The following is a 12,673-nucleotide window of genomic DNA, read 5'->3' on the forward strand; positions in this document are numbered from 1 at the left end:
CTGCAGATTATCATTATTGTGCTGTCCTCCTCCCTTGCTCTGATTCTGCTGGGGGATCTAAACAACTGGGTGGCTAGACATGGGTGACTCTCACCCTAATGCCATTTGGTCCTAGCCTTGCCTCTCTGTATGCTCCCACCTGTAGCCTCCCAGGCCTTTAGGCCACCTCTGCTCCCAGCTCCTATGGTTCAGGTGCTTGTGTCTGTGAGAACATTTGGAGTCTAGGACACAGACTGGTCTGTCTTCAGCCATGCTCCCAAGTGCTCACCCACTAAGGCTGTTTTCTGGAAGGCTCTCAAAGGTCTCCAGTGAATGGGAATGATGCTGTTGGATTTAGTTCCAGGGGCAACATCCCTTCCTTCTCTATACCCCACAGAGCACAGCTCTCTTTACCAAAGTGAGCAGTAGACAGAAGCAGTCTGCTGCCCCACCGTGAGGTGGTGACTCAGGGGATAACTGTGGGCAGGGGGGCTTTCCAGCAACCTAGTTAACTGAAACCACACAGCAGCCTTCCCAGCCTGTGGGGTGACCTACTTCTCAATTCCTGTAGCCTCAACGCCCAGCCGGCAGAATGCTGATGAGGGAAGCCATGCTGGCCTCTGATGAGAAAAGGGGACGGAGATGCCACTGATTGATTTGACCTTGCAGAGCTGTGGGGACAGGATGTTCTGTTCTTTCCGATGCTGTGAAGTGGTGTGGGTGAAGGGGACTTCCTGCTAATCTGGTAAGTTCCTAAGGAAGGGGGACAGGCAAGGCCACTTAGGCACACTCAGCCAAGAGATTCTTTATGCAGCACCCCTAACCTTCTCGGGTATATTTCCCAATTAGAAAGGAAAAATCCCAAAGGGTTCCTCAACCAAGTCCTCATTGTGCTTTTAGGGCTGAGGTGAAAATTGAACTCTGCAAGTTTCATTGAACTGGGTCCCCATGAGGTTGGCAGCTGGTTGCTACATCCAGGCTGGTGCAAGGGCTCCTGTCTCGGCGTCCCTGGCAGGGGGAACTGCAGATGGGGCATCGAGGTGGGCACACTTACCCTGCCTCAGCCCATCCAGCCCCAGAGAGATGTAGAGATGCCCAGCCCAGCCCAGCCACCGCTTTCTCCTTTTTTTCTCCTGTCTGGTCCTAACTCCACATGAGCACCTCCTTCTGTATGAATCTTTCCCAGCCTACCTCCAATCCTGTTCCACAGGGATGGCCCCAGATTTCCCTCCAGGGACTCCTGTCAGTAAAAACCTTCCTAATTGGCTGTGGTTTCTCTGTCTTCACTCTGCTCTCTCTAGCTAGGACATCCCTGGAAGCCAGCAACCTCATGAGCACTGTCAGGCCAAGGAAGGCAGAGGGCCTGTGAATATAGACCCTACAGGTACCAAAGATGCCAGGCTACAGCCCATCCTGCAGGAACCAGAATTTTAGACTCCCCACCCCCAAGAGTTTTAATTGCAGGTTGGAGAAGGGCATTGTAGAACAGTAGAAATGGGCCTTTAGAGTCGGATGGCTTAGCCTGGCTTGCCTCCTTCTGTATTTACTGCGTGCAGGCAAGTGTGGCAGGATCTGCACAGGGAAGGGGGCTCAGGTAACTTCTTACACAGGTACTACTGCTACTGCTGAGGCACACAAGGAGTAGGTGGAGAGCTAGATTACTTGAGTTTTAGGGTTTCTTGACTTCTCTGACTCTTAGTTGACGCATCTGTTGAATGGGTTTAATCATAATGACCACATAGGAAAGATGTAGAAACAGCCTGAATAAATGCCCATTGGCAGAAAGATGCATAAAGGAGACATGGCATCTACAATCAATGAAATATTATTCAGCCCTCAAGAAGAAGGAAACTCTATAACAGACGATATGCCATGAGGACATTATACTAAGTACAATAAGCCAGGCACAGAAAACAAACACCATATGACTTCATGTACTTGCAGCATTTGGAAACTAACCCTTCACAGACACAGAGTGGTAGGGTAGCTGTTTACCAGGAGGTGGTTGAGAGGAGAGAGTGGGCATGAAGTTTCCCCAAAGCAGGATGGATAAACTACAGACATCGGACCTATCGTCAACAGTAATTTCTTGAACACTCACCTGTCTGTTAACATGGGCAATCTCATATTGAGAGTTCTCACCACAATAATAAAAAAAAAGCTGCCTGGGAAAAATAATATTACCCACATCACAGAGCTTGCACGTTCTGAGACAGCGTGCCAAGTATATGATGCATTTGACAGTTGGTAGCTGTGCTCACTAGTTGATGGCTGGAGAGGAGCTCAAAGATGGAGACTGAGGCAGGTGAGGACGCACGAGCTGGGGTTATTTGGACTTCTAATTCACTCCTTTAAAGAGCAACCCCCCCCCATGTCATGTGACCTATGTCGAGGTCAGAGGGCGGCCTTAGGATTCAATCCCTGATCTTCCAGGCTGTGTGAGACAGGTTCTCATTGTTAATTTTTTTTTTCTGTTGTGCATGCTAGTTGGCCTTTGAGCTTTGGGACACTCTCCTGTCTCTGTCTCATGTCTCTCTGTGGGAGTGCTGGAGTTAGAGAAATGTTACAGCAGCCATCTTTTTGAGGGTTCTAGGGATTTGAACTCAGATCTTTGTGCTTATTTCAAAAGTGCTTTATCCACTGAGCCATCCCCCAGCCTCTAACTCACTCTTTCAAGTCTTGAACTTTCTGGAAATGTCTCATGTTTTCATTTATTTTTTTTTCCTTTTTTTTGGTTTTTTTCTAGACAGGGTTTCTCTGTAGTTTTGGCGCCTGTCCTGGATCTCGCTCTGTAGACCAGGCTGGCCTCGAACTCACAGGGACCCGCCTGGCTCTGCCTCCCGAGTGCTGGGATTACAGGTGTGCGCCACTGCCGCCCAGCTCATGTTTTCATTTCTGATCCTATCAGAAATTAAAGTATTGATGAGATGTTGTCTCTCGTATGGAAAAGTAGATTTATGTATTTCCAGCTCACTTAAAAAACTCAATATACATGTTCCTTTGCTGATTTCAGGCAACAAGGCCAAATCTTTCTCAAACAAATGACAACATGTTTAGGAAGTGTAAACTGAGGCCCCTTTCTCAACCTCGCCGAGCTAACACTTCCCCTCAGTGTTTGGTGCAGTCTGTGGATCTCAAGTTCTTGTGGCCACTAAATGATGGTGTGCTCAGCCCTTAGACACCAGCAGACTCAGGAGAGTTTGGGATCTGGGGCAGTGAGCGTGGAGTGAGTTTGCAGCCCCATCCTTTGTCCCCCACTGAGGCCCGTGTGTTACAGAAAGCATTGTCCACATGGCGGCCAGGTACATGTAAGGTTGAATGGATGTCAGGTCCATCTATGAAAACATAACGAAATGTTTACAAACTTTGGAGAAACCTAGGAAAACTGATCCTGTTGAAGACTTTCATGTCTGAGCTGCCACCTAAGGGATAGTGTGGCCCCCACCCACCCTGGGGCTCCTACTTGTCTCCAGCCTGGAGTACTTCCTGAATCAAGTCATCATCTGCCTCCTTGTTAAAGGCTACCGACCACTGACGAACAAGCTGCCATTGTCCACATCACTTCTGTGACTGATGTCTCCCTGTGGGCTACCCATACTTCCCACCGCAATGGGACGGAGGGGCTTGACTTCCTATAGAGGCAGGATGACAGCCTTGTCAGGCTACTCCCGTGATGAAGCAGGTCTGCAGCCCAGAGCCCCTTACTCTACTCAGCAAGTCTGTGTGTGTTCTTCCCCCAAGGCTAACTAGTGAGGACGCCACTGGTCACCCCTCCATCCTCCTACCTCCCCAAGCTTAATATGCCCCCCAGCATCTTCATTCCAAATATTGACTCCCTTGGGGAGGGCCTGGCCGTCTGGACCTCAGTTTCCTATGTGAACTCAACAGCAGTCTCTCTCCCATCCAATAAGGGACAAAGATAGCATGACTTCATAATGCCTTCCCAAAGAGCAAGTTGACCATGCTGATTGGGGACTTAAAATGTTCCTATCTGCCGGGCGGTGGTGGCGCACGCCTGTAATCCCAGCACTAGGGAGGCAGAGCCAGGCAGATCTCTGTGAGTTTGAGGCCAGTCTGGTCTCCAAAGCGAGTTCCAGGAAAGGCGCAAAGCTACACAGAGAAACCCTGTCTCGAAAAACAAAAAACAAAACAAAACAAAACAAACAAACAAATGAAAAACAACAACAACAACAACAAAAATGTTCCTACCCCAGAACTTTAACTCCCAGACATTGGTGTCAAGAACAGGCCAGGTCTGTAAGCACTGATTTCCATTCTTAAATGTATGGGGAATGATCATTTTATATATCTAAAATAGAGGCATCAACAATAAATTCTGCTATTTACATATATAAAATATTTTAAAGTCGTTAAAATCCACTTAGGGGCTTGGGAAAACACTTACCTGGTAAGTATAGACTTGGTATGCAAGCATGAAGACCTGCATTTGGATTCCCCAGCATCAATGTATAAGCTGACCATCATCTGTAGCTCCAGTGCCGGGGTGGGGGTGGGGCAGCAGTAACAGACAGGCCACTAGAACTTAAGGGACAGCCAGTCTAGTCGATCAGTGAGAGACCCTGTCTCAAAAGAGAACGGAGAAAGTGATAGAGGAAGACACATGACATTGACCTCTGACCTCCACCCCACCCCCTACATGCATGTGTATGCATGTGCACACAAACAAAAAGTTAAATCAGTTTAAAGAGCAGCTAATAATGAGAAGATATTAATGTTATAATATTAGATTTAAACTATTAAATCTAATGAAACATAAAAACAAATATGTGTATAGACATGGCATGTTATGTATTTATGAAGAGAAGGGATGGGAGGAATGGAGAGAAAGAGAGAGACGGAGGGAGGGAAGGGGAGGGGGGGGACGCTCACATAAAGTTTCTGGCTAGTGACCACTGGGCCCATAGGGCTAATATGGGGCTGGAAAGCTCCTATCAGTCAGTAGCATGGTCACATTCTTTGTAGTTCAACTCACTGCTTAACATGACTTACGTGTGTCATTACAAACTTGGCTGCATACATGAATACTTAACATTGCACTACAGCTGCCTACAGCATCCAGTGTGGCACCAGCCTGTACGGGTGCAGAGACTAGGAGAGACGGGCTGTGCTATGCAGCTGAGGCCTGTAGTGTTGGTACATTTCTCAGGAAGAATCTCCATCATTAACATATGCATGGCTGTGTGTATGGGGTGTGTGTGTGTGCATGTGTGTGTGTGTGCATGCATGTGTGAGTGTGTATAAGAATATACCAAAACATGCAGAATGGTTCTTCCTAGCCAAGAGACGATTGTAACCGATTTCCTTTTCCTTTCCCAGAGTGCTCTGCTTTCCTCTAATTTTCTATAATGATCATGTCTGACCTAGAAAATATTTCAAAATGATTCAGCTAACAGCAATGACTCAGCCAGTGAGAATGTGGCCTGTGTCATTCTAGATCTCCTTCATAGAAACCTCTGGAGCCTGGATCCCTCACTCTGGTGCTGCCGATGTTGGCAAAGAGCAGAGGTGGGCTCCCAAAGCCACCGTTCCCTGACATCTGGGACCAGAGTGAAGACATGGCTGTGTCTTAGCCTCTGCCTTATCCCCTGGACCAGTCAGTCATAGGTCCAGAGGGCAGTCAGCAACAGAAGAATACATTGTGGATCTAGCTGCATGTGAGCTGGCATCCCAGCATGATTACAGTCTCTTTACCTCCTAAGGCCTTGCCTCATCTATAAACTTGTGAATAATTTCACTCATAGAATCCTAAATGAGAGGAGGGGTCAAAGTTTAGTACTGGACTCATACCGCAACCAGCCTGGAATTGGTGTGTGCATGCGTGTGTGCATGCATTCCTACATGTGTCTGGGTGGTATGTGTGTTCTCTCATCTGATAAAGGGTCCAAGATGGGTTTTGGCATGCATTTCTGAAAGCTTTGGATGAATTTATGAGTTCTATTTTACAACCTCCTGGCCCTGTTAGCAGGAGAGGGTTATGGGAGTCTCTAGGTTCTGTGTGGACAGGATTGTTTCTGCTCTCCTCTCTTCACAGCAAACATGGAAGAGGCTGGTGGACAGTCTTCAGTGTTTTCTGAATTCACTTTCTTATATGTCTGTGATGTGTGAATGTCTGCCACAGTACACCTGTGGAGGTCAGAGGCCAACCTCTAGTGCCAATTGGTCCTCACCTCCTACTTCACACGAGACAGGGTCTGTTATTATTTGTTGCCGTGTGCACCATGCTTAGCGACCCACAAGCTTCATCATCCCCCCTCTCCCATCCCCCATCTCACTGTAGAAGTGCTGGGGTTATAGATGAATGCTACCATGTCTGGCTTCATGTGGGTTCTGGGGAGTCAAACATAGGTTCTCATATTTGTACAGCAAACACTTTACCCACTGGGCCATCTTCTCAGGAATGAATCTACTTTCAGTAGATTCCATGGATCTCAGCCTAGGTGTACTTTATGAGCAGGGAAGGCAATAAACAATAAGATAATCTCACTGCCCCCAGTAAGAGAAGGATGACCTTGAGGAGAGTGACATCATCAACATCACCATTACAGCCATCATCATCACCACCAGCTGTATCTCCAGCATCATTGAGCATCATCGTCACCATCAAAATGTAATGGTCCGGTGATAGCTAGTGGAGCGGCTCACTGGAAGTTCCGACTTGGTGAGGTCCACATCCTCCCTTCACCCTGGTTCTTGCTTTTCCTCTCCAAGTACTTGGAAGTTGTCAAGTACTTGCCTTGCGGTGCCCCTTACAAGAGACCACTGTCGTTGCTGTTAGGTGACTTGGCCAGGAAGGAGGGCATATGGGTGATGGCTCTGTCCTGGCAAGGAGTGTATGTGCCATCGTAGAGTAATCCCACACTGGCACCATCGGGGCAATGTGGGCAAGAACAGCACAGCACAAGGCCAAGTGCAAATTGTTTTAAATGCACAAATGAGCTTGGTTCAGGTGCTGCCAAAGAGTTCTCCATCTCAGCAGAGAGTTATTTTGTGCACTTTTACTACGCTTATCCAATAAAAGCACAACTGTTCATGGAGTCATTAAGCTGTGCTTTTAGGAGATGCCGTCAAGGAAAGCAGGCCACAAATCGAGCCTGATTTGCTCAACTGGGTTGAGTTGCTCTTGTCAAAGCCACATCAAACCTGCAATCTGCGGGCTCTCCTTCCCTTGTGAAATTGTCACTGTGAACACTCGGAATCGATTCGGTTCTGTGACACCTTTAGTCATTCAAAGTGGCCACGTGCGCTTAGGCCTGTGATGTGGCTCCTGACCACAGGGAGCCATGAAGATAGAAGGATGCTGTAGGAAAACAGGTGGTGTGGGGCGTGGCTACTGTGGGGGTGAGAAAAAAGGACATAATAATGTCATCTACCAGAAACCTTTCTGTCCGGGGCTCCACTTCAGTGCTGGCCTGTACAGTCTCATGGCCTATTCATGGCCCTGGTTGTCAGAAGCAGGATGAAGGTTGTGGGGGAGCATGGGGAGGTATTCTGAGACACACTTGATCTCATTTTATCCAGAAAATAAAGTTGTCTATACACTCACCCCAGAGCTTTGGCCTCTTGGTCAAAGTTGGCTAATGTTCTGCTGCTGGCTACTGTGGGGTGGAGTGGGGGAGTCGGGGGGGGGGGGATGTGGGTCTCTGCTTGGTCCATGGCTGCTCTGGTCCAAGAGGATTCTTCCAGCAAGGAGCAGGGGAGTGGAGGTCGTCAGGTAGACAAATGATGCACACCATAGTTTGCAAATGGTTTGGGATGAGGAAGTGGTTTGTAACAGGTAGGCAGTTAGGATTTTGAATCTCCCCTGGAGGCTCAAGGAGAGGGGATAAGAACCTAGAATCCTTTCTGATACAAATAAAGTCCTATCATGCTATCCTGGAGGTGTCTGATCTCATCTGGAGGAGGAGACTCTATGTACTTCACCTCCTTATCTTCAAGGCCTACAATGTGGGAGATCCTTCACAAACTGTTTGCTGAATGAACAAATGCATCTGCACAGCTGGCCAAGGGGTCTTCTTAAACAGAATGGTAGCCGTGCATGGACCAGAAAGCCCTGCAGTGGCATACTGGGACTCGGGAACCCAAGCTTGTATTCTCATACCCCTCAGGTATAGATTGTCATGTTGGCAGCTGACCCAGGTCAAGTCACCTAGCCACTTTGTGTCTACATTTTCTCAGTATGTCCTGGGAAGATTCAGTGAGCAGGTGTACATCTTGTATGGTGTACCTGGCACATATCTAGCATGAAAGACACAGCAACTGTCTGTATTTGAAGCTAGACTCTGTGAGCAATGAAGAAGAGTTCTCAGATCTTTGTAGTAACTGGATCTCTCAGCCCCCAGCAGCCCCAGTGACAGTACTCTGGCAGTGTTTGGAGAACACAAAGCTATCTTGTGTGTTTCTTTTGGTGTCTGTCACTGGAGAAAGTCATATGCTGACCCTAGGGCTTAGTGAGCAAAGGTACATGTCAAATGAGGTGACCCTTGCTCTTGGGGTGGGTGCTAGCTGCTCATTCCATAGAAGTCTAAGGACTCAGTTTCCCACAGATCAAGGTCAGCTCATGAAAGCCAGGCCTTTGCTGAGCAGGGTGAAAGATTGTTGCTCCCTGCTGGCTCTGTCCCCAGTGGCTGGCCCTCTCATTCCATACCACCCTGTCCTCATCTTGACATCACTGACTCTTCCCCCTAGCTGGACTGCCTTGAAGTATAATTGCAAGCAATAGAAACCAAGTGTTCCATTATTGTAACCCAGTTCTGAAAAATGAAAATTGGGCAGAATGAGGCCGCCACACAGTGGTGTTAGCAACAGCAAAGGCTAACTTAATTAGAGAGCTGCTTTGAGGCACTGGGCAGGAAGTGAAACAGCTTTCAATGGCAAACATTTCTCAACCATTCAATGTACTAGTAGTCCTGGCATACTTACCCTTTGTCTCCTTAAAGGAAGAGTACACACATAGCTAAGGCAAGCTGGGAGACAGAAGAACTGAGTCCCACATTGTCACTGAGCCCCCTGGGAAGCTGGTCTTCAGGAACACAGAGCCCCAGGGCATGCATGTCTTCTTGGGTGGCTGAGCCGGAGTGGTTTGGTGCAGATAGTCTAGTTTTTATTGGTTCCACTAACCAACTGGTCCTCCTGAATCTGTCACAATTGGGGAAACCTTATATGTGGAATTTGCCACCCTGACTTCTAAGTGCACCCCCATTTGCTCGGGGTGGAGAAACCTAGTCCTCATTGGAATCATTTGCTGCTCTTGTCCAGTGCTGTTACCCTGATTTCTTCCACGAGTCAGGCTCTTTGCACAGAAAATAAACCTCTAGAGAAGTGTGGCTGGCTAACTCTTTTCCCGAGGAATTTATTTCCTGGGCTCCAAACTGACAGAATACAGAAATAGGAAGGAAAGGCAGATAACAATGCTGCCCACCGCCTCTTCCTTAGCTGCATTTCCACTGATTTATTTATAGATGTCACACAGGATATGGCACCTGGGAGGAGCTTGGTAAATAGTCCTTAATTGATTACAACACGGAAATCTAGCTGAAGATCTTGAAGGAAATGGGTGCTTTGGTTATTTAGTTTTTCAAAGTAGCCATCGATTTTAATCAGCAGCAGAAATGGTTCTAGATAGAGGCATGTTGGTTCAGGCCCAAAGCAGAGAGAGTTAAAATGTAATAGCCTGCAAAGGCCATGCATGGCCTTAGATATTTTTCTTAAAATTCTCATGATAGATGAGTGTTCCTTCTCCTGGCCTTCACCTTTGGTTCCATATTATTGGACAACAGGCATTCTAATCTGTGAGTGAGTGAGTGTGTGTGTGTGTGTGTGTGTGTGTGTGTGTGTGTGTATGTATGTATATGATGTGCATGTGTGTAGTGTGTGGTATGGTATGTGTGATGTGCATGTGTGTGTATGTATGTGTGTGTGGTGTGTGATGTGTCCATGTGTGTAGTGTGTGATGTGTGTGTGTATGTATGTATGTGATGTGCATGTGTGTGTATGTATGTGTGTGTGGTGTGTGATGTGTCCATGTGTGTAGTGTGTGATGTGTGTGTGTGTGTGTGTGTGTGTGTGTATGTGATATGTGCATGTACGTAGTGTGTGGTGTGGTATGTGTGATGTACATTTGTGTGTGTGTATATGTATGTGTGTGGTGTGGTATAAGTTTTATATATATATATGGTGTGTGTGTGATATGTGCATGTATGTAGTGTGTGGTATGGTATGTGTGATGTGCGTGCATGGGTGCGTGTGTGTGTGTGTGTGTGTGTGTGTGTGTGTGTGTGTGTGTGATGTATAATGTGTGTGAGTGCCTGAGAGCTTCTGGGGATTCTCCTCCCATCTCACCCTCCAAGCATGTGATGAGAGGCATAGGCCACCATGCCAGCTCTCAGTGGGCTCGGAGGCTTCTGACTCAGGCCCTCACATGTGCATAGGTAAGCACTTTACCCATGGAGCCATCACCCTGACTTCAGTGGCAGGCATTCTGATGAGGCCCAGGGACATGAGAAGCTAGAATTCCCATGCTGCACTCCTGGCTTCTCACTTCCTAAACCTGTTCCCCCTTTTCCATATGATGAAATGCCCTGACCTGGAACTTCCAAGTGTAGCCATGGCTCCCCTTCCCTTGTCCCACCTCCACTGGGGGAGCTAGTCCAAGTTACAACCACCTATCTGCTGGTATTCCTCTCTCTCTGTAACTGCTCCCCAAAATCACAGAGTCACATGTACTAATGCCCCAAAGCTCCCACAGTGCCAGGGAGAGAAGAGTTTATTTACTAAATCCTGGGCAGATGAATGCAGAGCAGACCAGGTCCCTGGGGAAGCTACTCATTTAGTCTGTTGGTCCTGCAGGTGTATTTCCAGCCTTGTGTCCCATAGTTCTCCTTCCTCCTGAAGAGAAAGCCAGAGTTCTCACCTTGGGAAAGGTCAGACCTACTTGAAAAGCCGTTTTATGGGTTCTTCAGAGGGGCTGGAGATGCTTCCCCTTCCCCTGGGGAGAAGCCAAGGTGAGGGGTTGGCAAATGTTGCTGGCCAACCTGAAGAACTTGCCCTTGAAGTGAAATGAAAAGGCTTGTGTCTTTGTCCTTTGCTTTCAATCCCTGCCTTTGTTCTTTGTCTGGCAGGGCTGGGAGAGCCTGGTGCTCCCCCACCTCAACGCCTCACATCCACATAGAGTTGACTTCCTCCATTGGTTTCCTGCCTAAATGCACTCGAAGTGACCACCATCAAGATGGAAAGAGCTTTTCACGAGGTCCAGAGGCGACGGCTGCACCCTGCTGAAACTCAAGTAGTTTTTTTTTTTTTTTCTTTTCAAGCCATGACGAAAAGTGGCTGTGTTCTCCGGTCAAGCTATTGTAGAAAGGCTGAAAGCAGCAGCCACGTTGGTCCCTCGAGCTCCAGAAACTACCCACAGGCCGTGCTGCCATTCTGGCCTGTTAATGTCCTTGCTTCAATCGGGTTGACTTCTCGTGTTCATCAGACCTGATTCCCTGCTCGATAAAACCCCAACCGTTAAGGGGAAATGTTTGTCATCTCAGCACCTGGTTTCAGGACCAAAGTTCTCGACTCACAGTTGCAAAATCACCTTTGCCCAGGGATCTCTGGTGGCTGAGTGCAGCGGGGACTACCCCAGGAGCTGTCTGGATAGGCCGGGTAGGCAGTGGTGGGGAGTTCAGGTGACCGGGACTTCTAGGTTGTCATGGAGATTATCAACCATCTGAGGAAGCCTGCTGGGACAGGTAGGAGGTGAGGACCCCCCCCCACACACACACACACCCGAGCAAGTTGTCTGCCTTTTACCAATTTCTTGGCACCTGGTGTACACAGCCTGGAAACGGGCTGTCCCTAATCTTTGTTGGTAGCTACTTGGGCACTGGACTCTGGAAACAAAAGGGAAGCTAAGCACTGTGACTTCTCTTAGGAAATGCATCAAATTCTCTTGCAATTCTTCAGGGGCCCACAGAACCCAAGGGTGATTTTTGTGGGTGTCCAGGAAGGGGAAGGTGCCTCTTGCCATATTCAGTCTGTAGGGCCCAACTACTAACTTGCCCTGAGAACCCTACCCTCAGAATTTCTAGCCACTCACTCCAGTTAGGGCACCTGGCCATGCTGAACATCATACCAGCTCTCCATTGTTAATTGCTGTGATGATCAATATTGACTATGAACTTGATAGGGTCTTAAATAATCTTGGAGACAAACCTCCATCACGAGAGAGTTTCTAGATGAATGGAGGTGAGGCGATATACCCAAAAGGTGACTGGTCCTGGAATGAATAAAAACAAGATTGAGATGAACACCGGATTGCATTTCTCTTTGCTTCCCAACTGCAGATGCCACAGAAGAAAGTTTTTTTGTTTTTTTTCCCCCTCAAGCTGCATGTGTCAGGTAATTTGCCACAGCACAGAGAGAAATAACCAGTGCCATCTCGAAAAGCTTTGCCTACACAGTCTCCTGAATTATGGGGCCTTTAGGAGGTAGGCATTATTAATCTCGTTTTACAGAAGGGAGAGCAGAAGTTCAAGGTCACAGAGCTGCCAGCTGTCAGAGCGTGGGACATCCCGCCTTCTCTGTCATGGCACTTGCTCAGAGGCATGCCGAAGGGCCTCAGCCCCCATCACATCCCCCCGATGGGCACTGGGTTTCATTTCTGCAGCAGCTCCCAGGGTCGTCCACCTTG

The 12,673-nt window shown here is 48.0% G+C and overlaps 1 long non-coding RNA gene across 1 annotated transcript; it reads left to right on the top strand.

The window, feature by feature from the left end:
• The first annotated feature begins 586 nt into the window (after positions 1–586).
• Positions 587–12,290, top strand: LOC118571875. The gene is made up of 2 exons (XR_004943406.1): positions 587–724; positions 11,118–12,290. It is a non-coding gene; the product is annotated as an uncharacterized LOC118571875 (long non-coding RNA).
• The last annotated feature ends 383 nt before the right edge of the window (positions 12,291–12,673 follow it).

The sequence above is a fragment of the Onychomys torridus genome, chromosome 21, assembly GCF_903995425.1.
Source record: "Onychomys torridus chromosome 21, mOncTor1.1, whole genome shotgun sequence".
Taxonomy (NCBI): domain Eukaryota; kingdom Metazoa; phylum Chordata; class Mammalia; order Rodentia; family Cricetidae; genus Onychomys; species Onychomys torridus.